At 37.2% G+C, this 24,691-nt stretch overlaps 1 pseudogene; it reads right to left on the bottom strand.

Moving 5' to 3' along the window:
- Positions 1 to 1,833: 1,833 nt before the first annotated feature.
- Positions 1,834 to 2,871, bottom strand: LOC145028372 (abscisic acid receptor PYL4 pseudogene; annotated as a pseudogene).
- Between the last annotated feature and the right edge of the window lie 21,820 nt (positions 2,872 to 24,691).

The following is a 24,691-nucleotide window of genomic DNA, read 5'->3' on the forward strand; positions in this document are numbered from 1 at the left end:
CGTCAAGAGCCAAGGGGAGGGACTGAACAATAACAACTCACATGTATGTTCAAACATTTGGATGCTAATAATTATTCTAACGTAGAGGAAAATGGTTTTGTGATCTCGACGGACCAGATTAGTTTTCAATGTCTTCGACAAAGCATTTTATTAGTATGTCTTCACTAGATAACTGTGATCCTTCAAATAGTTGGACAAAATGATTATTTTCAAAGTCAACATTTGTGGGTTATAACTAAGAAAACCTGGATATGAGGGCTATCGGCCTAGATTGTGGTCTTGGCCCCATTTGTAGTCGAGATATTGAGACTGCCGATTATTTATCCAAGGGATGCGAGGTGGCAAGCTCTTTGGTGCTTGATTATTCGATGGTGGAACATTCAAGTCCATTCTTTTGTTTTGGTTGAAGATTGGGTTTGTCGAGTGGTTCAATTACACTTTTCATTTGCTAAAAATAAAGTTTTTGACATGGTTGTCCTGGTTGTCCACTTGTCTTTACAACGATTTCGTTTATTTGGTTTTTCACATTGTCTATATATATTTTTGAAGATCCCAATCCTCCCTAATAAATCAAAATCTTTTTGCCACATGTCTTCTTTTCTTTCATTTGGACATATGACATTTTCTAGAAATTTTGAATTTTTTATTTTCCAGTTGTCATTTTATTGTATTTTCATTTTATTTAATTAAAATTCCACATTTAATATGTAAGGTAATATATAAGTAATGTATTTATTAGAAATGATTTTATATATATATATATATATATATATATATATATATATATAATGTATACAATGTATTAAAGCCTCATTAATTTTAATAAATTAAATTTTTTCTCATTTTCCTTATAAATTCAAACTTCTCAAATTGTTAAAATTTCATATTTAATTTTTTTTAAAATAAAACCATATAATACATGAGTTTCACACCTAGTTCGAGGAATAAAAATTTATTTGAATTAATTTTTGTTAATTCTTTTAATCGATTTTGAGTAAGTATCGTACTTAAAAATGAATTTAGATTGTATTACATAACTTAAATATCCTTGTATGGGTTTCTAGTTCTTTTTGTTTCTCAATTAAGTATCTAGCTAGTGTTTTTAATATAAATTTGATGTTAAAAAACTATGATATAAACTTTTTTTACTGTAAGAATAACATGTGTTTAATCTGTTTTATTCTTTCCTTTAGATTAGATTGTAGTTTGACACAAGTTTTAAATACAATGCCTTGTTAACTTTCCTTACATAAGATTCCTTTTACCACACTTTCTAATTATTAGTTTTCTAAGTTTATATATATATATATATATATATATATATATATATATATATATATATATATATATATATATATATATATATATATATATATATATATATATATATATATCAAAAAGATTTTGAAGTTTATATAAATGCAAAACATCAGTTTATAAAAGCGTGAGAAATCTATATAAAAAGAACAAATCTATTTTAATAAATGATTTTTTTTTATAATTGTCACACTTTCATTTAATTTGTAAAATGTTTTTTTATGGTTATTTTGAATTAATTTTTTTCCACATATCATTTTATAATATAAGTTTTTCTATTTTATTAAATTCTATATAATATTTTAATATAATAATTATAATAATGGTAGTAATAAATAGATACCAATTTCATTAATCAAATTACATTTTAATTTTAAAATTCTTAAAATTCATTAAATAAAAAACATTTATATTATAATAATTTAATATTTTTCATATTTCCATTTAAAGTTATGAAATATTTTGTTATTTATATTTAATTTTTACAGTGAGAAAACGATGAATATAATAAATACGTCATGCAACCTTCTAAATTCTTTTTTCTAAATGTGATGGTGAAATCATGAAAAACACTAGTCAAAATTCACACGAACAACCAAAACTAAAAATCCTATCTGCCCATATCATAGATTGACGAATCAAACCCATGAAAAAAGAAGAAGAAGAAAAGGAAGATCATTCGAACAGATTAATGCACAGGGTCGGGTGTTGAAGTAGTTCATTTAATTTACTGTTAGTTCTTGGACACATTTTCAGCGATCTGCTTCAATGAAATCAGGTTACATCGAACGATTGTATCAACGAAAACACACGTCTCTTCCTTGGTGTTTTCCGGCGGTACATCGACGACGTACGACTCCACAACGACGGTTGTTTTGTCGCAGTTTGGTGACGCGTGGAGAGTGGTGACAGATCGGTAGTTGTTAAGACGATGGTCACCACCGACAACGCTGAAGCTCATGACGTGGCGATCGTCGTCTAGGATCTCCAGCCGTTCGGTGCTGGATCCAGCCGGCAATCCTGACACCACCTGGACTTCTCTGAGAGTACCCACATCACCGTCACCGAGAATCACGTTACAGCTCTTGAGGAAGTGTTTGTACGCTTGGGGGTTGTCGAAGCGGCGGACGACGGACCAGACGGCAGCAACGGAGGCAGAGATAGATTTAACAACGGCGGAGGAGCACTGGTGAGGACCAACCGCGTGGGTATGATGATGAATAAGATCTTCGGGGATCCAGATAGAAGATGGTACTCTCCATATGGTGGTTGTAGAGGGTTGTTTATGGTGGTTTATGGTGGCCGTGGCGGTGACGGTGGGGTTGGTGACGTTGGTTTGGATTCTTTGAATTTGAATGGAAGAAGAAGGCATATTTTTGTTTCCGTGAGGTTAGATGTCGATATAGAGATATACAGATAGATATATAGAGATAGCGTGGGGAATGGAGGGCATGGATGCAAGTTGTAATGGTGGAAAAGTTTAAAGAGGAAGAAACACAGGGATTACGCCGGACATGCAAGTGGGAGCAACCAACTTGCAGTCTTGTATAGCCTTCTTTATTTTCTTTCTTATAATTTCCCCTTTTTATTTAAAGAAAGATTTACAAAATCCGATTTCTTAATAATTCAAATTGCAAATTGCATTAAAATACAACGTCATTTTGATTCAACTTTAATTTTATAAAATGAGCTTTAAAGAAACCGATATATACAAATTTATGTTATTAGTTTTTAATTCATTAAAAAACACCAACTCAAAGGAAATTTAATTTATTGTTGAGTTGATTCTTGTTTTATTACTATATCTCTTATAATGAGATTATAAATTTATAATTATGTTTTTAAATATTAATTTTGAAAAGCATTTGGTGAAAATATAAATGACTTATTATACGTCCTCATTTCATTTCAAACCTAAATTGTTTTAATTCAAATACATAATCTTCAAATTTGAGAAAACAACATTTTGAATCGTTGTTTAGTTTAACTAACGGACCGTTCAGATTAATCACAATATGCTCTAATTTGAATACATTCAAAAGTTTAGGTGAAATGTATTTATGGAATCATATTCTTAGACATATAAATGAAAAATGTATTGCATAATTTCCAGTTGGAGATAATTTTAGAAATCATTTGACCACAAGTTTATAATAAATGTAAATCTTATTGATCAAGATGGATGACGAATGTACCACTTCGTAGTGTGAATACTTGTTGGAATTAGTTTATACTAATGGGCAATTCAAATTAACCATAAGGCATGGTAAGACAAACTCTATTATCTTCAAGAGGTATGAATATGTTTATATAAAGAAAAATAAGTGTAATGTCCCATTGATAAGACCAAAAATTTTCAATTTTTAAACAACTAAAACGATTATCACAAACATTCTAATCAATCATAGTAAAAATAAGGTGTGTCTAATACATCATGAAACATCAGAATAGTCATACAAATTATGGAACAATGTAGAGCTTCGAATGTTATTGTGAGGCGTCGAATGTATCTAGTTGTCTGTAATGCCGAAGCTAGTTTGTAATATTATTGCAAGGGCATTTTATGTTTCAAAGCTTAGTGTAATTAGTCCCTTGTATTTTTTGTGATTTCAGTTTTCTCTATAAATATGAGAATGATACTTTTAGAGGTTAAGAACTATTCTCTGAATTGTAATCATTTCTCTTTTCCTCTGTATTCAACTGATAAAGCAATACAACAAGGCAACCAAATTATATTTAGATCTTATGTCTAAATCTGTTCTTACTCTGATTTTATTTCTATACTTAATTCAATCGTCACTAAAATTGGTATCAGAGCAGAAATCATACTGTTTTGATATGATTTTCATTTGTTTCAAAAGCTTTTTGAATCTCGCTCTAGATTCAAGAGTTTCCGCACTTTTGATTCTGAAAATCTCCATAAATTTTCAGTTTTAATTTGATTATGCATTTCGATTATATAATCGAGTGTTTGTGATTCATTTTTTAGTTGATTCATCTTGTTATCTTCAAATTTCTCAAGCTTTTCTCAGAATTTGTCCGTACATCCATGGCGAACTTCAATATGAATACCATGACTTCTTTCTCTCATCTGCTAGGATCTTCAACTAAGATTCCTATGCTAATTCCGGAATACTACGATCAATGGGCGGATCGTATGGAGGATTACTTGAACGGAATTGATGAAGAGTTGTGGAAGTGCATTATTGATGATGTTCATCCTCCTCCTTCTGTTCAAAGTATTAAAACTTCTGCAACTAATGCAAATGCCAATGATCAAACTACAAGACTGCTGAAAAATGAGAAAAGGTGTATGAGAGAACTCCGTGGAGCCCTTCATCATGTGGTGTACAATTACGTTCATAGCTGCAAAACCTAAAAACAAATCTAGAATACGCTAAAGGAAAAATATCAGGGTAACGAGAAGACCAAAATCAGTTCAGTCAAGTAGTGTCTGATTGAATTAAGAGAGTTCAAGCAAAAAATTGGAGAGTCAATTGAATTGTTCCATGATCGTCTAAATGAGCTAATCTACAAGTGCACTAAGTATGGCATCATAAGGACGAATATGGAATACAATCTCACTTTCATAATGGGGCTTCAGAAGGAATGGAGGAATGTAAGTTTGGTGGTAAAGACACAACAGAGCTTTGATTTTTATTCTCTAAACGATCTTTACAATGTGCTTAAAGCTCACGAAGGTGAAGTAAATGAGATAGCTGAAGAGTCAAGGATCAATCTGAGTGGTCCATTAGCACTTGTGTCGAAGGTATCGGGAAGAGAAGTTGAGAAGGAAAGTTCTGATGCTGAAGGAATTATCAACTCTGATGATGAGGCTGTAGATTTTTATTCAAACAACAAAGTAAATAAGTTTTACAAAATGCCTTTTAATGTGAAGTCGAAAACTGGGGATGTAAAAGGAAGCTACACTGGAAAGGTGAGTGAGGGGAAGAAGTTTGAGAAGAAAGAAGTGAAAGGAGGGGAGTCGAAGCAAGAGAAAAAGCTTAAGGGTAATTCGGGAGTGGATTGTCCTTACTGTAATGGGGCTAATTACTTGGCAGCTGACTGCATGTTGAGGAAGAAAGAAGAAAAGAAGAATAGGGTTAAGGATGAAGCATTCTACATAGAGAGGTTAGAAGAAGTGAGGGCAAGGTCGAAGGGATTGTCACTACTTGCAAGAGGAGAGGATGAAGATGAGCGAACATACCAAGTATGGTCTTCGGGCTCGGATGACGAGGAAATGAGAAATCCGACACATGGAGCCATGTTTGCAAGGTGTGAGGAGGATGAAGAAGAGAAGATCACCGGTTGTTGCTTTGTTTCGACATCTGCAGACAAAGCGCCAATGACATTGAATGTACGTTCTCTACATTAATCCTTTAATATTCTTTCAAGTGCTTATAATTATGTGTTAACTGAATTTGATGATGCTATTACTTATGTCAATAATCTGGTTATTTCTGCTAGCAATGATGCTAAGAAATCTAGTACTCAGTTACTAGAAACTCAAAGGAAGTTGGAGGCGAGTAGAGCTAAAATAGATCATCTAGAATTACAAATCACAAATATCATGTGTGATAAAGATGGTCTTAGCACCGATAATAAAATTTTGTTAAAACAAAGAAACATATAGTGTAATACAGTAAAAAGATTATATAGAAAATTGACTAAATTGCATAATTCATTTGACATAAGCAAAGAGAAACATAGGAAGCTTCTACCATTTTTATCTTTTGAAAGATAAAAAGTAGATGCAACATCTTATGATTGTGAAATGACTATTTCTGAGTTAGATAAGGTACCTGATAATAAATATCCATATGGAATGTTGAAAATAGAGGAATATCATAATGAAAATGGTATTGTTGATATTGTTAATAAGACCTTAACCAAAAATAAATAAATCAAGATTTTGAAAAGTACTAAGAATTTGACATCTGATTCCCAAAATAATTTTGCTGATATCGAAGATAACAATATCAGTGGAATTGAAGAAGAGGAAGTTGTCAATTGTTCTCAGTTATCTGTCATTAATGTCAAATCATTAGCTAAGGGTAAATAAATATGTCATGATTTGTATGATAAAGTTGACAAAAACCAACCGTCTACTTCGAAAGTGTTTGATCTTGACCATGTAACTCTCTAAGATAGTCAGACTGATAGTGGTGTTGATGAAGGTACATCCAATACTCCTTCTGTTTCGAAAGAAACAACCATCCATTGAATTGTTGAAGATCAGGTTTATGAAGAGACAGAGAAATTCGACAAAATCATGAAAGAAAAATGTTCTCACTATCTCGAACCAAACTCTGTGGTTTACCCAACATTTACGTGCATTGATGATGTCGTATTTCCAAATCAAGTTTTTGTGACAACAGAAGATGGGAAAGTGTTAAACCTGAAATAAACAAATTGTTGAAGAGGATAATAAGAAAGCTTCGAAAGAAGGGTTTTTCTCAAATCAAAACATAGTTGAGAACACTCTCACCAAAAATTCATATACTTTTCAACGACAAAAGCCAAGTTGAACATGGGTGGTTAAAACAGAAAAGTCAAATGTTGAAAAACAAACAAAAGAAAAAGTTTCTGAACAATCAATTAAAAAGGTCAAAGTTCCAAAGAAAATATTCAGAAGATTTCTCAAGAAAATGAAATTTCAATGAACAAAGCTCGAAATAAGGCTTATTGGAAAAATGTTGTGTCTAAAATGAAACAACAAAGTCTTTCATCCAAAATGATTGAAAAGAAAAAGTCTAAATGTGTTAAGCCAATGTCACAAAATTAATCTTTTGTTGAAAAGAAAAAGCCTTCAAAACACATACAAGTTCAAAAAGATTTTTCTAAAAACAAAGAACACGTTTCGAAATCAAAACAAACATCTCAAGTTCAAAATTCTTATCATGATGGTTATGTGAAAAAATAATCAAACAAAGAATTTTTTTCAAAATTCACAAAATCAAAGGTTTTCACAACACAATTTCAAAAGAAATGTTTACTAGTCAAATGAGAAAATGGATTACCATCGAGTTCCACATCAAGATCAATTTTCGAACCCTCAAACAATTTTTCCAAAACATACAATTGGGTATCAAAATCGATTTCAAACTCATTACAAACCTTGTGTTTCAACAAGAATGCCCACAAGTAACTATCACAAGTTGAACGTCGACGTAATGAACCTTTCAAGCCAGAACAACCAAGGTTTCCAAATCCACCTTTGAAACAAACAGTTAAAGCTTCATTTGCTAAGGGAAAAATAGATGTAAATAATATCAATCATTGGTTGGAAGGAAATGGAAAGCGTTTCCAATCAGGAAAATTCTCTCAAGAATAGATTAAGGATGCATATGAGAAATATCTAAACAAATCATCCAATGAAAATTCTTCATCAAAAGATTCGAATCCTTCTATTAAAAAATAGAGAGCAATTTCGAAAGAAAAAGTCAGTGAGACTCAAACTAAGAAGTGTGAGGAGAATGTTAATGTTAACTTTAAACCTTCGAATGATTACATTTTGATACCCTTAAATAATGAAGTGGACTTAATTGATAGTGTCAAGTCAAAAGTTCGAAATTGGATAATAGGATCTGCATTACATCAAACATTTTGTTCTAATCACCAAGGACCCAAACAGCCTTGGGGACCTAAACTTTTCAACTGGTTGCATGTTTTGTGTGATGAGAAATATGATGATAAATGGTATATCAATAGTGGTTGCTCTCATCACATGATTGGGAAGAAGGAAAATCTAATTGATTATCGAAGTCTTGAAAATGCTGGTGTAGTAAAGTTCGGAAATAATAACAAGTGTAAAGTCAAAGGCTATGGGAAGGTGCCCAATGGTAACTTTACAGTCTATAGAGTTGCTTATGTCGAAGGTCTTCAACACAATTTGATCAGTGTTTCGCAACTTGTTGTGGACACTTTCAATCAAGTTGTTTTTGATGAAGAAGGAAATGTCCTATTTAACAAAGAAACAAAAGAGGTTCTGCTTAAATCGAAGAGAAAAGGCGATATGTTTACCCTTGACATCAAGCCCATTATTGGTGTTCCTTCAGTTTGTCTAATTTCGAAGGCTTCCTCTGACATTAGCTGGCTGTGGCATCGAAGATTGTCTCATTTGAATTTTAAGAATTTGAACAAATTAGTGGTAAAAGATCTTGTTCGAGGTTTTCCAGTATTAAAATTTGATAATGATACTTTATGTGCAGCTTGCGAACAAGGAAAACAGCATCGACAAGGACATCCAATTGTAATTCATTCGAAGATCATTGAACCTTTGGAACTTCTTCATATTGACCTTTGTGGACCTTCGACAATTGAAACACTCAACAAAAAGAGGTACATTTTGGTTATTGTTGATGATTATTCTAGGTTTACTTGAGTATATTTTCTTCGTTTAAAATCAGAAACAACTAAAGTGATGATCGATTTCATCAAAAACATCGAGTTAATTCTAAGGAAAATGGTTTGCAAGATTAAGAGCGATAATGAATCAGAAATCAAGAACAAGATACTTGATTCATTTTTGGCTAACAAAGGAATATCGCACAAGTTCTTGTCTCCTTACACACCTCAACAGAATGGTGTTGTCGAAAGGATAAATCATTCACTTTGTGAAGCAGCAAGAATGATGTTGACTTATGCTAATATCGACAATATCTTTGGGCTGAAGCTGTTTCAACCGCTTGTATTACTCAAAATCGGTCATTTATTCATCGACAGTTTGATATCACCCCATATGAAATTTCAGTCTAACGCTGATGAAGGAATATTCTTAGGCTATTCTCATAATTCTGTGGCATATAGGGTGCTTAACAAGCGAACAAGGAAGATCGAAGAGACTTTTAATATCACATTCGATGATTACTATGTCGAAAGAGTTGAAAAATGTTTTGAACAAAAACCAATTATTAATGAATCAAATGATGAATCTGAAAGTATTAATTCCTTAGATTTTGATTATGATTTAATTTTTGGTACTCCTGATAGGGCTACTGATGCAGATGTTAATGTTGAGGATAATCAAATTCCTAAAGAATCGACACATACTGAGGATTAGACAGTATTACAAACAATTAATGATTTACACTCAACATGAAATTCTCGTATACATGTCGATGGTGTCACACCTCAACCTAAGGCTTGAGTGGAGGGGGAGCACTTTAGTTTGACTGTTGGAGTTGCGGGGGGAGCAAACATTTGACAACATGTAAAATCAACAAAAGTGCAAATGTTGAGGGGGAGCATCATACAAATTATCCTTTTGTTGAGAGGGAGCAAAATGGATCAATACCAATTTCTACAAATGATGTTTTTCATGATTTCGTTGACAATGTCTCGAATGCAGGAGATGACATGGATCATGAGGAAGAATTCAAAGATACACCTTTGGACTTTGATCCTGCATATCCTCTAATGGATAGATAGACTCAAAATCATCCACATGAACAAATTCTTGTTGATACACAAGCTGGAGTATTAACGAGGGCTCAAATTCGTGCGAAAAATGAGGTACTCAATACTCACCAAGAATTTTGTATGTTCAATGTTTTTATATCGAAAATTGAACGAAAGTTTGTTAAGATTGCTATAGATGATCCTGATTGGATTGTTACTATGCAATCTAAACTTGGTGAGTTCGAAAGAAACAAAGTGTGGAGACTTGTTCCCAAACCACAAGATACTTCGATAATTGGTATTAAATGGATTTTCAAAAATAAAACAGATATAGAAGGTAGCATTGTGAGAAATAAGGCTATGCTTGTAGTTAAAGGTTATTCGCAACAAGAAGGTATAGACTATGAGGAAACCTTCGCCCCTGTCGCAAGACTCGAGGTTGTTCGAATATTTTTATCCTATGCAGCACACAAGGATTTTGATGTCTACCAAATGGATGTTTAGTGTGCGTTTCTCAATGGTGAACTTGAAGAGATAGTGTATGTTGAACAACCCCCAGGTTTTATAAACGAAGACGTTCCTGATTATTGTTATATTTTAGAAAAAGTTGTTTATGGGTTAAAACAAGCACCAAGAACCTGGTATGGAACTCTTACCTGTTTTTTAAGCAATCAAAATTTAAACAAGGATCAGTTGATCTCACTCTCTTTCGAAAGAAAGTTGGGAATCATCTCATGCTTGTTCAAATTTATGTCGATGATATTATTTTTTGGCTCTACTGACCCTGCTTTTTCAAGAGAATTCGAAAATCTGATGAAAAACCAATTTGAGATGAGCATGATGGGGAAGATAAACAAATTTCTGGGATTAAATATTTGTAAAAGCAGAAAAGGAATATTTATCAATCAAGAGAATTATACAAGAAATATGCTTGAAAAGTTTGGAATGACGAATAACACAAAGTTAAGAGTACCGATAGCAGTTGGAACAAGGCTTAATCCTTCATTAGATAAACCAACTGCTGATCTCATATTGTATCGAAGCAGGATAGGTCTGTTACTTTACTTCACGACCAATAGACCTGTGTAACGCCCAATTCCCGGTACGTATTTTACATTTGAATTTTTGAACTTTTACACTGGGACTTGACGAGTTGGAGTCCCTAACTCGTCGAGTCAAGGAAAATCTTGGACGCGGGTAGAAGTCTACTCGCCGAGTCGGAAGCCCTGAATCTACAAGTTGACCTTTCTGGATGAAACCCTAAATTTTAGGGTTTTCACCTATTTAAACACATTAACCAGCCTCCCATACAACACCCATCGTCTCCCTTAGTCTAGGAACCCTAACTCGTGACCCTTGAGCTTTGATAAGTGTGTGCATCATTTTTAAGAGTGTTTGTGTAATATTGAAGCTAGAAGAAGAAAAAGAAGGAGCTAGAAGGTTCAACAAAGCAGTAGATCTAGGGTTCAAGCTCTATTTCCAGTCCTTTTGAGGTATACAATTACTTCATTGACTTCCTTATTTATAGACCTCTCCATGTTTGAGTTTAGGGCCATCTTTTAGCAATTTTGTGAACCTTTTTGGAGTGTGGAGTGCGATTTGAAGTTGTAACTTTCGATGCAGATCCCTTTCAGCCCCTATATCCATAAAGTTTACGAATTTATCATGCTTTAGCCCTTCCCTTTGGCCCAGACTTCATGTCAGACTTGGAAATGGTGTTATTGGCTCATAACACCTTGCATGCACATAAAGTTTGTAACTTTACGTGTAATATCGGCCATAGGAGGTCATATCTACATTGAGGATGCGTTAAGCCCGAATGAAATCGACTCTATGAACTTGGAATTTCGACGAGTCGGGCCATGGTTCCCCAACCATTTCTGCTTCTGAGTAATCTGGTTGAGTCTGGAAGGGGACCCAACAAAATGGACGTGAATATGGACTTGAAGATCAAAGAACTCGACGAGTTCAAGGATGAACTTGGTGAGTTCAAGGCAATGTCCCAAATTATATGAAAAAGAACTCGACGAGTTCAAGGAAGAACTCAGTGAGTCAAGGACTAAACAACAAATCAGGACTCGACGAGTTCAAGGATGAGCTCGACAAGTCATGAGCAAAAAGGTCCCGATTCTGTATGGAAGGAGAACTCGACGAGTTCTTGAAAGACTCAACAAGTAGGATCGAAGATCCAATGTTTTGTGGAGTAGGGAACTCGAAGAGTTGGTGGGCCAACTTGGCGAGTTGAGTCAGCCATAAGTTGACTTTGAACATAGAGTTGGCTATGACTTTGACCTCGAACTGAGTTGACTCTCACAATGGTTATAAGTATGAAATGGTAATTAAGGAAGGTTATTATGTGTAGGCGTTTGAGGAGTTTGAGAGGAGTTTATCTCAGAATCAAGAATAGTTCAGATACTACACGACATTGAGGTGAGTTACCTTCCAGTAGAAGTGGGTTTAAGGCACCAATGTCAGCCCACTAGTAGGTGATTATAGATTAGATGATTTCTTTGTGATAATTGTCTAGTATCCCACTATCTGATATGTTTTATGTGCCAGTATGCTATGTTATTATGTGGTAGAAGTAGGGGTGAAGTAGTCCCTGGTTACCGGTTGAAAGAGACCGAAGGGGAGGCCAACACCCAGATATGCTAGGCAGTATATGATTGTTATGATATGATAGATTATTATGTGGTAGTGATAGGGGTGAAATATTCATCGGTTACCGGTTGAAAGAGACTGAAGGGGAGGCCAGCACCTAGATATGGTAGGCAGGTTACCGGTTGAAAGAGACTGAAGGGGAGGCCAACACCCAAATATGCTAGGCATTGTGTGATTATATGGTATGCGGTATGATGGGGGGACTCACTAAGCTTTGTGCTTATAGTTTTTGATTTTGGTTTCAGGTACTTCTTCCTTAAAGGGAAAGGAGCCGGCTCGGTAGGTAGCGCATCACACACACATGATTTCCGCATTATGAGATTTTTGGGATTGTACTATGACATTATTACTATTTTTATGATATAGTTTTGAGACATGTGATTATGGATTCATGAAATGATGTGACTCGATGATGTTTTCTTAAATATGTTTTTATAAATCGTTATATCAAAAATGAAATTTTTGGTCTTGAAAATTGGGATGTTACAAGTTCGTATCAGTTCCTTGTTTTGAGGGATTCAAAAACACTTCCGAGAGTGTCTGAACTCAAATCGAGGTTTTGAATGATTTTCAAAAGAAAATATTTTTTCCCAAAGTTAAAGTAAAGAGTTTTGAGAAAGAACAAGGTGTCTGGTGCGTGTAATCGGGCGAGCTCAAGTAAGTTTTCCCCAAGATACCCATACATTTTATGTTATGATATGATATGATTATGAGAACTACATGCTATATTACGGCTAAGAATCTAGGAATGATGCCTTTTATGCCTACTATATGTGTATGAGAACTGCATGAAGAAGAAAGTGTCATATTTAACAAAGAAACAAAAGAGGTTCTGCTTACATCGAAGAGAAAAGGCGATATGTTTACCCTTGACATCAAACCCATTATTGGTGTTCCTTCAGTTTGTCTAATTTCGAAGGATTCCTCTGACATTAGCTAGCTGTGGCATCGAAGATTGTCTCATTTTAATTTTAAGAATTTGAACAAATTAGTGGTAAAAGATCTTGTTCGAGGTTTTCCAGTATTAAAATTTGATAATGATACTTTATGTGCAGCTTGCGAACAAGGAAAACAACATCGACAAGGACATCCAATTGTAATTCATTCGAAGATCATTGAACCTTTGGAACTTCTTCATATTGACCTTTGTGGACCTTCGACAGTTGAAACACTCTACAAAAAGAGGTACATTTTGGTTATTGTTGATGATTATTCTAGGTTTACTTGGGTATATTTTCTTCGTTTAAAATCAGAAACAACTCAAGTGATGATCGATTTCATCAAAAACATCGAGTTAATTCTAAGGAAAATGGTTTGCAAGATTAAGAGCGATAATGAATCAGAAATCAAGAACAAGATACTTGATTAGAGCAACGAGTTGTAGAAGTAGAAGGGACTTGGTGAAGTCAAAGCAATCCTTTAGGTAAGTACGGATAGATGTGGAAGGTAGTATGGCCCCATACTACTAAAAGCAGAGGATCCGTGCTTGAATTAGGGAAGGTCGAGATGGAACCAGTGAACTTGTAGAGTATGTGAGACCTCTAGAGATTATGTATGACCCTGTCACTTATGTATTTTGTTTCAGAATGGTGTTGATTACGCGTCATGGAGCAGGAGGATCAGGATCAGGGTTAGGATTAGGTTCGGGTTCAGGTTCCGAGCCCGTTGATGAAGGACTACACGAGTTCATCGCATCTGAGATCACGAGAGGAATCCTTGAGTCGACCTCGGTGATTTTCGAGTCGATCAAGGAAGGGATCCTCGAGCTGATGGAGGATCGCCTCAGGGAGTTCAGGAGCAACATGGCATCTGGACAGGTACGGACACACATACTCTCCTTTAATGATTTTAGGGGATGTGGTGTGCCATACTTCTACGTGGTAAAGGACCACATTATTGCCAGGAGGTGGATTGCAGACTTGGGGTCTGCTCAGTTGATGAGCTTCTGCCCTGAGGGGTCGAAGGTTTGGTATGTTGCAGGTTGTTTGAGGGACAAAGCTAGAAATTGGTGGGAGTTAGTTGGTGATTCTCTAGGATCCCCACCCATCAAGGCCATGACTTGGTCAGATTTTGTGACTAGGTTCAGGGCTGAGTTCACACCGACTGTGGAGCTTCAATAGCTGGCCAGGGAGTTCTTGGATATAAGGCATATGACTGAGTTGGTGGCGTAGATTCCCGCCAAGTTCAGGGAGAGGGACTTACTGGTGCCTCAGTACACAAGGGATGAGGAGATGTGGAAGACCCGCTACCAGGACATGCTGAGGGCTGACATTTAGAAACATGTTAGCTACTCGACATGCCCCACATTAGAGGACATGATTACGAGGGCGAGGGAGAGGGAGATCCGACTCTAGGTCGAAGGGCCAGCAGGGTCGGGGCCACTGTGCGAAATGCGAAAAGGAGCACGAGGGAGTGTGCAAATTAGGGGGATCGGGATGCTATAAGTGGAGCAAGCTCAGACACTTCGGTAGGAATTGTACTGCTCCTACCCTCACCCTCCAGGCATCAGACTTGATTTGCTTTCATTGCAATCAGAAGGGCCACAAGAAGGCCAACTACACTCGATTGTTATCAGGAGCACTAGCTCCAACGACCCTACGGATCACGGATGGTCAAAAGGGCAAGACAGATGCTCCAGCGGTGAGGAGCCGAGCCTTCCAGGTGACCACTGAGGAGGTGTGTGCTTCACCGGATGTGGTGACGGGTATGTTTTCTTCTCCATATCTCTTATTATATGTCATTTAAAATAATTACGTATATGTTTTATGTGTTTTGCTTAGGATCGTTCCATGCGAACGGTATCCCAGTCCATATGTTGTTCGATTCGGGGGCTACCCGATCATTTGTCTCTTTTACACTTAGCAAGAGGTTCCCTGAGTCTTCGGGAATGTTGGATTACCCTCTATAGGTCGAGATTTATGATGACCGATCAGTACGAGCATCAGAGGTTTTTAGAGATTGTGTTTTGAGGCTGTATGAGGAGTGCTACCTAGTATACTTGGTTCCCATTCCGTTGCGTGTGAATAAGGTTATCATAGGCATAGACTGTTTGAGCCCTAATAGGGTGGTGATCGAATTTGTGCATCAGTTGGTACGGGTCAGGACCCCAAGTAGGGAAGAGCTGGTGATTCAAGGCGATAAGACCACAATGTGGACCAGCTATATGTTCAGCAGCGAGGGGTAGGCCCTACCTACAACAGGGTTGCACAGGGTATGTCACTTATGTTATGGATACCTAAGAGGCGGGTAAGGCGACTGTGAGTGATGTACCAGTGGTACGAGAGTACGCGGATGTATTCCTAGAGGAGCTGACTGGGATACCTCCGGAGAGGCAGGTAGAGTTCAGGATCGACCTAGTCCTTGGTGCGGCTTTGATAGCCAAGGCACCATATCGGTTGGCTCCTCCTGAGATGCAGGAGTTGTCTACACAACTACATGAGCTGTTATACAAGGGATTCATTAGGTCGAACAGTTCACCCTGGGGAGCCCTGATTCTGTTTGTGAAGAAGAAGGACGAGTCGCATCGGATGTGTATAGAATACCGGGAGCTGAACAAGGTAACGTTGAAGAACTGTTACCCGCTATCGAGGATTGATGATCTCTTCGACCAGCTTCAGGGGGCATCTTGGTTTTCCAAGATAGACTTGCGTTTAGGCTACCATCAGATGAGGGTCAAAGACAAGGATGTATAGAAGAATGCTTTTCGGACTCGCTATGGCCACTACGAGTTCGTGGTGATGCCCTTCGGGCTCACCAATGCTCATGCCGCGTTCATGGACCTCATGAACCGTGTATACAGACCGATGTTGGATCAGTCTGTGATCATCTTCATTAATGACATCTTAATTTACTCCAAGATGCATGAGCAGCATTAGGAGCACTTGCGAGAGGTTTTGGATACCATGAGGAGGGGAGCTTGTATGCCAAGTTCTCCAAGTGTGAGTTCTGGTTGCACGAAGTGCAGTTTATTTGGCACCTTGTCAACCAGAACAATATTTTGGCCGACTCGGCCAAAGTAGAGACCATGATGAGATGGGAGGTTTCGAAGTCTCCATCTCAGATTCGACGTTTCCTGGGATTGGCAGGCTATTACCGGAGATTCATTCAGGACTTCTCCAAGATAGTCGTACTCTTGACTCAATTGACGAAGAAAGCAGTGGTCTTTCGTTGGGGGCTTGAGCAGCATGTAGCGTTTTAGACATTGAGATAGAGGTTGTGCGAGGCATCGATCCTAGCCCTTCCAGAAGGTGTGGAGGATTTTGTAGTGTACTGCAATGTATCCATCTCAAGTTTGGGTGCGTTATTGATTCAGAAGGGGCATGCTATTGCTTACGCCTCGAGGCAGCTGAAACCTCACGATGTGAACTACCCAACACACAATCTGTAGTTGGGGGCGGATGTCGTCGCCCTCAAGAATTAGCGACACTACCTCTATGTGGTCCGATGTACAATTTACACAGACCACAAGAGTTTGAGGTACCTCATAGATCAGCCGAATCTGAACATGAGGCAGCGTCAGTGGCTAGATGTGGTGAAGGATTGCGATTGTGAGATCCTCTACTACCTAGGGAAGGCCAATGTTGTGGCCGATGCACTTAGTCGCAAGGCATCCCTGATCAGAGATATTTGCTTGAGGATGACGGTGGTAACTCCCCTTTTGGAGTGGATCTGAGAGGAGCAAGTCGAGGGTATGAAGGAGGAGCATCGAAAGTGGGAGCAGATCCTAGGCCAAATGGCCTCGTTTAACTATGACAGCCGTGGGTTGCTGACCTTGCATGGGAGGGTTTGGGTTCCATACTGAGGTGGAGTATGGTAGATTTTGACGGATGAGGCCCACAAATCCAAGTTTTCTATCCATCCTGGGGCAACGAAGATGTACAGAGATCTTCATCCTGATTATTCATGGCCCTGCTTGAAGCAGGATGTAGCTTGGTATGTTGAGAGATGTCTGGCCTGCAGGAAGGTCAAGGCCAAGCACTAGGGGCCTCATGGAAAGACACAACCATTGGATATCCCTATGTGGAAATGGGAAGATATTACTATGGATTTCATCATGAAGCTTCCCAGCACCGCAATGGGAGTGGATTCGATTTGGGCTATCGTAGATCAATTGACCAAGAGTGCCCATTTCATTCCGATCCATGAGAGCATTTCGGCCGAGAAGCTTGCTGACATCTACATTCAAGAGGTAGTAGCACGACATGGAGTGCCAATCTCCATGATTTCCGATAGAGACGTGCGGTTCACTTACAGATTCTGGAAGAAGTTTCACGAGGAGTTAGGTACTTGTATGCACTTTAGCATCGCTTTTCACCGGCAGATAGATAGTCAGAGCGAGCAGACCATCTAGACCTTGGAGGATATGCTGTGGGCATGCATTTTAGACTTTGGTGGTAGCTAGGATATCTACCTTCCCTTGGGAGAGTTTTCCTACAATAATAGCTACTGAATCAAAAAAAGTGACCTTCTTAACCATCAGCTACCGCAACCACAAAGCCACCGTAGTCAATCAATCTACTCAATTATCATCATCCGAAGTCTTTAGTACCGCAATCTTCATTTAGTTTACTTTGTCTTTATTGTAAAACACTCTAATGTCCAGTATACCTTGCATGGCTACACTTAGAGTTGTAAACTTGTTTTCTTTATGAGTCTCTATAAATAGAACTCATTTCTCATGTAATCAACAAGAAGAGAATCACTCATCTAATTCTAATACATATCTCAGAAGTTCTCATTCTATCTTACTTACTCAATCTTCTTATTCTCATAATCAATTACCATCTCTCTTAGGAGCAAGTCACTTGTGACTTAATCACTAAGTTTGATCTCACTTACTAACTTGGTTTGAATGGATTCCTCGCTATGAATCAACTTAAGTGTTTACTTGAAATAACAATTGTTGTCATTTACATTCCTTTACTTTTCTGCATCTAACTCACTAACTTTTAACTCTTAATATTATTGTTGAGCTAACAGATCCTTTGAGATTAACTATTCCGCTACATACCTGTTCTAATGTTTGTTCCAGTGTGCCTCAAATTTTTTCTCTCAACAACTACCACGTGAGTATTGACCGTCCTCCCTTCGAGATGTTATACGAGAGGAAGTGCAGGACCATGATATGCTAGGGTGGGGTTGGTCAGAGGGTCATGGGGAGTACCAAAGTGGTACTCAAGATGACGGAGAGGATCCAGCAGGTTTTGAGCAAGCTTCAGACTACTCATAGTTGGCAGAAAAGTTATGCCGACAGGCGCCGTTTGGACCCGGAGTTCTAGGTCGGGGATATGGTCCTCTTGAAGGTGTCACCTTGGAAAGGTGTCATCCGGTTCAGGAAGTGGGGAAAGTTGGGCCCCAGGTGCATCGGTCCCTTTAGGGTTGCAGCACGGGTGGGAAAGGTGGCGTATAGGCTGGATCTGCCAGCCGAGCTTAGCCAAATTCACAGTACCTTTCACGTCTCCCAGCTGTGGAAGTGCGTGGTAGACGACTCTGCGGTGATGCCTCTATAGGATATTTAGGTTTATGACAGCCTAAACTACATCGAGCGACAAGTAGCTATCCTTGATAGGAAGTCAAAGGATCTGAGGAACAAGAGGATCGAGCTGGTGAAGGTGCAATGGCAGCACCACAAGGGCTCATAATGGACTTGAGAGCCATATGAAGAGATGAGTCAGCACTACCCCAAGCTTTTTCCAGAGGCAGCAACAGACTTTGAGGATGAAGTTTACAATAAGTGGGGGATATTTGTAACACCCGGTTCCAGGTATGTATTTTAAATATGAAATTTTGCACTTTTACACCAGGTCTCGACGAGTTGGAGGCCCCAACTCATCGAGTAGAGGCAAATCTTGGATGCGGGTGGAAGAGTCTACTCGTTGAGTCGGAAGCCCCGGCTCGATAAGTAGACCTGTTTGGAAGAAACCCTATATTTTAGGGTTTGCACCCTATTTAAAACACATTAACCATCCTCCCATGCAGCCCCCCCCCCCCCCCCCATCGTCACCCTAAGTCCAGGATCCCCTAACTCATGATCCTTGAGCTTTGATAAGTGTTTGAGTCATTTTTGAGAGTGTTTTTGTGATCTTGAAGCCAGAGGAAGAAGAAGAAGAAGAAGAAGAAGAAGAAGAAGAAGAAAAAGAAGAAGAAGAAGAAGAAGAAGAAGGAGCTAGAAGGTTCATTAAAGTAGTAGATCCAGGGTTCAAGCTAGGGGTGAGCATTTGGACCGGTGGACCGGACCGTACCGGACCGTTTTTTTGGAACCCCGGGCTGGTTCTCGGTTCTAAGATTTCTCTCCGGTCCGGTCCAGTTTTTTTCCCGATTCGGTCCGGTTTTTACCGGGTTTAGAACCGGTTGGACATGATTAAGATTTTTGTGACGTTTTCTAAACACCTATAACTCATTCGTTTTATGTCGGATTGACCTGCGGTTTTTCCAATATTTAGTTTATATTTTGTAGATGAATTTAGACTATAATTTTGTTTATTTTGGTATTATATTCACCGCATTACAATCATTCAAAGTAGAGCTATCAACGCTGAAAAAAATTCAGCTTTTCAGCAACATTTTGTAATCTGTGACGTTTTTTAAACATCCATAACTCATTCGTTTTAAGTCGGATTGACCGGTAATTTTTTCCAACATTTAGTTTACAGTTTGTAGATAAGTTTAGACTATAGTTTTGTTTATTTTGGTATTATATTCACTGAGTTACAATCATTCAAAGTAGAGCTATCAGAGCTGAAAAAATTCAGCTTTTCACCAAGATTTTGTAATATGTGACGTTTTTTAAACACTCATAACTCATTCGTTTTAAGTCAGATTGACCTCTGGTTTTTTCCAACATTTATTTTATAGTTTGTAGATGAATTTAGACTATAATTTTGTTTATTTTGGTATTATATTCACTGAGTTACAATCCTTCAAAGTAGAGCTATCAAAGCTGAAATATTTTAGCTTTTTAGTATTATTTTATACTATAATTCCGAGTCTGCGTTTAGCACATGTGGTAGAGTTGTAAGTGAGGATCAGACTAGTTTATCGATATTGATAGTTGAAGCTTTGTTATGCACCCAAGATTGGGTGATAAAGTCTACAAATCCGATAGTTGACAACGTTGATGACATCTTGAACGATGATGATATAGCTTTGGGTAAAAAAATTACAATCTTTATTCTTTTTTTATACAATTATTATTTTTTATTAAATACTAACAACATTTTCATTTGTGTTTATGTAGAGATTGCACAAGATTTAAATATGTTACATATGGATGACAATGATATGAGGAAGAGACCAATAGAAGATTAGATTATGAGTTTATGAAGTTTATTAGTTTGATTAATTTTAAAGTTTAAACTATGATTTTTGTTGTTACGGTAATAATTTTGTATGTTTGTCTTAAAATTGTTTAACTTTTGTTGGTGAACTTGATTTATATGTTAGTTTCTTTTATTTGGAAAATTAATTTTTGCAAATTGCAAGTTATAATATTATACATCAATGTAGATTAGTTAGGCGTGAAAAGGAAATGTATTAATTTTGCAAGTTATAATATTATACATCAATGTAGATTACTTATTATTCTCTATGCAATTAAACTTGTACCGGTCCAAACAGGTCCAAAAACCGGAAAACCCGGACCTGGACCCTGACACGGACACGGACACGGACACAGACACGGACATGACTCATCCGGTCCGGTCCATGGTCCACAAAATTCTCCATAATCGGTCCGGTCCGATCCGGGCCGGGCCGGTCCAAATGCTCACCCCTAGTTCAAGCTCCATTTTCAGACCCTTTGAGGTATAAAGTTGCTTCCTTGACTTCCTTATTACTGGATCTCTCCATGTTTGAGTTTTGGGCCATCTTTTAGAGATTTTGTGAAATGTTTTGGAGTGTGAAGTGTGATATGAAGTTGTAACTTCAGATCCAGATCCCTTTTAGCCCCTATAGCCATAGAGTTTACGAATTTATCATGCTTTAGCCCTGCTCTTTGGCCTAGACTTCATTTTAGACATGGAAATGGTGTTTTTGACTCATAACACCTTGCATGCATGTGAAGTTCTTAACTTTATATGTAATATCGACCCTAGGAGGTCAGATCTACGTTTAGGATGCATTAAGCTGAACTGAAATCAACTGTATGGACTTGAACATTGGGGGACTCGACGAGTCATTCGTAGGACTCGGTGAGTCGGGCCATGGTTCCCTAACCATTTCTGTTTCTGAGCAATCTAGTTGAGCCTGGAAGGGGACTCAATAAAATGGACATGAATATGGACTTGAATATCAAAGAACTCGATGATTTCAAGGATGAACTCGGCGAGTTCAAGGCAATGTCCCAACTTATATGAATAAGAACTCGATGAGTTCAAGGAAGAACTCGACGAGTCAAGGACTAAACATTTCAACTTGTACGAAGCAGGATTCAACGAACTCAAGGATGAGATCGACGAGTCATGAGAAGAAAGGTCTCGATTCTTTATGAAGGAGAGCTTGATGAGTTCTTGAAAGATTCGATGAGTAGGATCGGAGATTCAGTGTTTTGTGGAATAGGGAACTCGATGAGTTGGTGGGCCAACTAGGTGAGTTAAGTCAACCAGAAGTTGACTTTGACCAGGTAATTGACCATGACTTTGACCTTGAACTGAGTTGAGTCTCGATAGGGGTTATGAGTATCAAATGGTAATTAAGGATGGTTATTATGTGTAGGAGTTTGTGGAGTTTGAGAGGACTTGTTCTCAGCACTGAGGACAATTTAGATACTACACGACATTGAGGTGAGGTACCTTCCAGTAGAAGTGGGTCTAAGGCACCAATGTTGACCTACTAGTAGGTGATTATAGATGAGATGATTTTCTTAGTAATAATTGTCTGGTATGCCACTATCTTATATGTTTTATGTATTAGTATGCAATGTTATTATGTGGTAGTGTTAGTGGTGAAATAGACCCCACTTACTGGTTGAAAGAGACCGAATGGGAGGCCAGCACCCATACATGCTAGGCAATATATGATTGTTATGATATGCTAAATTATTATGTGGTAGTGGTAGGGGTGAAATAGTCACTGGTTACTGGTTGAAAGAGACCGAAAGGGAGGACAACAGCCAAATATGCTAGGCAGGTTACCGGTTGAAAGAGACCGAAGGGGAGGCAAACAACCAGATATGCTAGGCATTATGTGATTATATGGTATGTGGTATGATGGGGAACTCACTAAGCTTTGTTCTTATGGTTTTCATTTTTGGTTTCAAGTGCTTCCTCGAAGGGAAAGGAGTTGGCTCGGTAGCAATACATCACACACACAAGATTTCTGCATTATGAGATTCTTAGGGGTGTACTCTGGCATTATTACTATTTTAATGATATGATTTTGAGACATGTGATTATGGATTCATGAAATGATGTGACTCGATGATGTTTTCTTATAAAATTTTTTCTAAAACGTTATATCAAAAATGAAAATTTTGTTCTTAAAAATTGGGATGTTATAACCTGATATCATGTTTTCTGTATGCAATTGTTATAAGTCCACAAATTCACTTGATGTACCAATTCGATCCACTTGATGGTGCAGAATCCCAATCAAGTAGATGATGCAAGATCAAATGGAGAAGAAGAAGAAGAACTTGATGAATCTTTAATATATTGATGATATAAATGATGATCCAACATACAAGATCCAAAAACACACACTAGTTCTCTATCTAACTTTCTCTCTCTAGCACATGATATGAAATGAATGAATGAATGCTCCTCTTGACCGTAAACATCCCAACCTTTCTTATGCTCTTCACTCTCACTTAAACACTCCCTTAATGAGTATTTATACATATGGACCTAAGGCCAAGGTCCAAACCCAATACCTAGACCGAAAACACATGAGTTTTCGGTCCAAGCTACAAATAAACCCAAAACTATTTTCTCCCAAAACTAAAAAAAATGCTTAGAAAAGTAAAGTATAAACCAATTTTTATACGTAACAATCTCCCCATTGGTTTATAGCTTTCTTTTCTTTTGACCTAACAAAATCCCCCTAAGTTTGTAGCTTTCTTTTCTTGTCAATGTTCAATATGAGCTTGGATTCAGCGTATATCTTCGATTTTCTTCACAACTTCAAGATGAACATATTAATATTCAGTAAATGACTTCATCTTGAACAGTTGGGTTTTAGTTCAAAATTTGATTTTGAACGCAAATTGGGTGAGGAGGCTTCTTGTAGAGATTCTTGAGAACAACACTTTCAGCTTGAGAATCTTCGTATAGAATGATAGAGAGACCGATTCTTCTATATCCTTCAGTAGGTTCATAGATAGCATCAGATTGATTGAGGAGGTTTCAATGCAATCTGTCATATAATCTTCAAACACCGCTTCACCTTGCTTCGAGGGTTCAAAGATTTTATGTTTAAAGAATAATCTTCATTTCTTGTTCCTTCGAATGAGAATTCTTCAATGATCACTGATGAAGCATTGGCTCAGAAATTCTCGATACAGTATTCACTTTTGAAGACAAAGAAAAATTTGAGATAAAAACAAAACCAAAAGAAAACTTAGCACACAATATTTTTGTATTTTTCATATTTTCTGAAAAGAATAAAACAGAAACAAAAATATTTTTGGATTTTTGATTTTTCTGAAAAAGAAATAAAACAGAAATAACAATATTTTGTGGATTTTTTTTTGGCTTTCTGATTTTGTTTTTTTTTTTTTGTTTTTTTTTTGTTTTTTTTTTAAATTTTAATTCTCCACCTAAATTTGTACGTAGAGGAAAATTGTGAACAAAGTTAACAAAAACAAAAACAATGACAAAATTTTCAAACTTTTGGGATCAAAATTGTCAAGCATATCAATATTGTTTATCAACACACGCCTGCATGTTTAGATCTGGTCAATCACCGATATTGTGCTCCACTTAATCACAAAGGAAATGGACAAATCTGACAAATTATAAGTGACAATACGTTGTGATATATATTCCTAAATGGACCATTTAGCTGATGACGACCAATGATATTTTTTTCTACTTAAATTCAACAGCGAGATCTACAAACAACCTATTAAATGGGCCAATTTTAGATGTACAAGAATGTGTTCCCCGCTTCCCAACATACCCCAGTAATCAAGAACTTCCAAAGAATACCTTACTTTAGGTGAGTATTCAATCATTAAGAAAGAAGTTAGAAATAGAAATGCATATGTTGTATCCCAGGTCGGATGTTTTCCAATCACGCAGAGGGAACAACATATGACTAACATAGATAAAGGGTTATAGAGATAGTAGGGTGCATATGCTGTGTATTAGGTTGGATC

Source organism: Lactuca saligna, chromosome 2, assembly GCF_052625555.1.
Source record: "Lactuca saligna cultivar CGN05327 chromosome 2, ASM5262555v1, whole genome shotgun sequence".
Taxonomy (NCBI): Eukaryota; Viridiplantae; Streptophyta; class Magnoliopsida; order Asterales; family Asteraceae; genus Lactuca; species Lactuca saligna.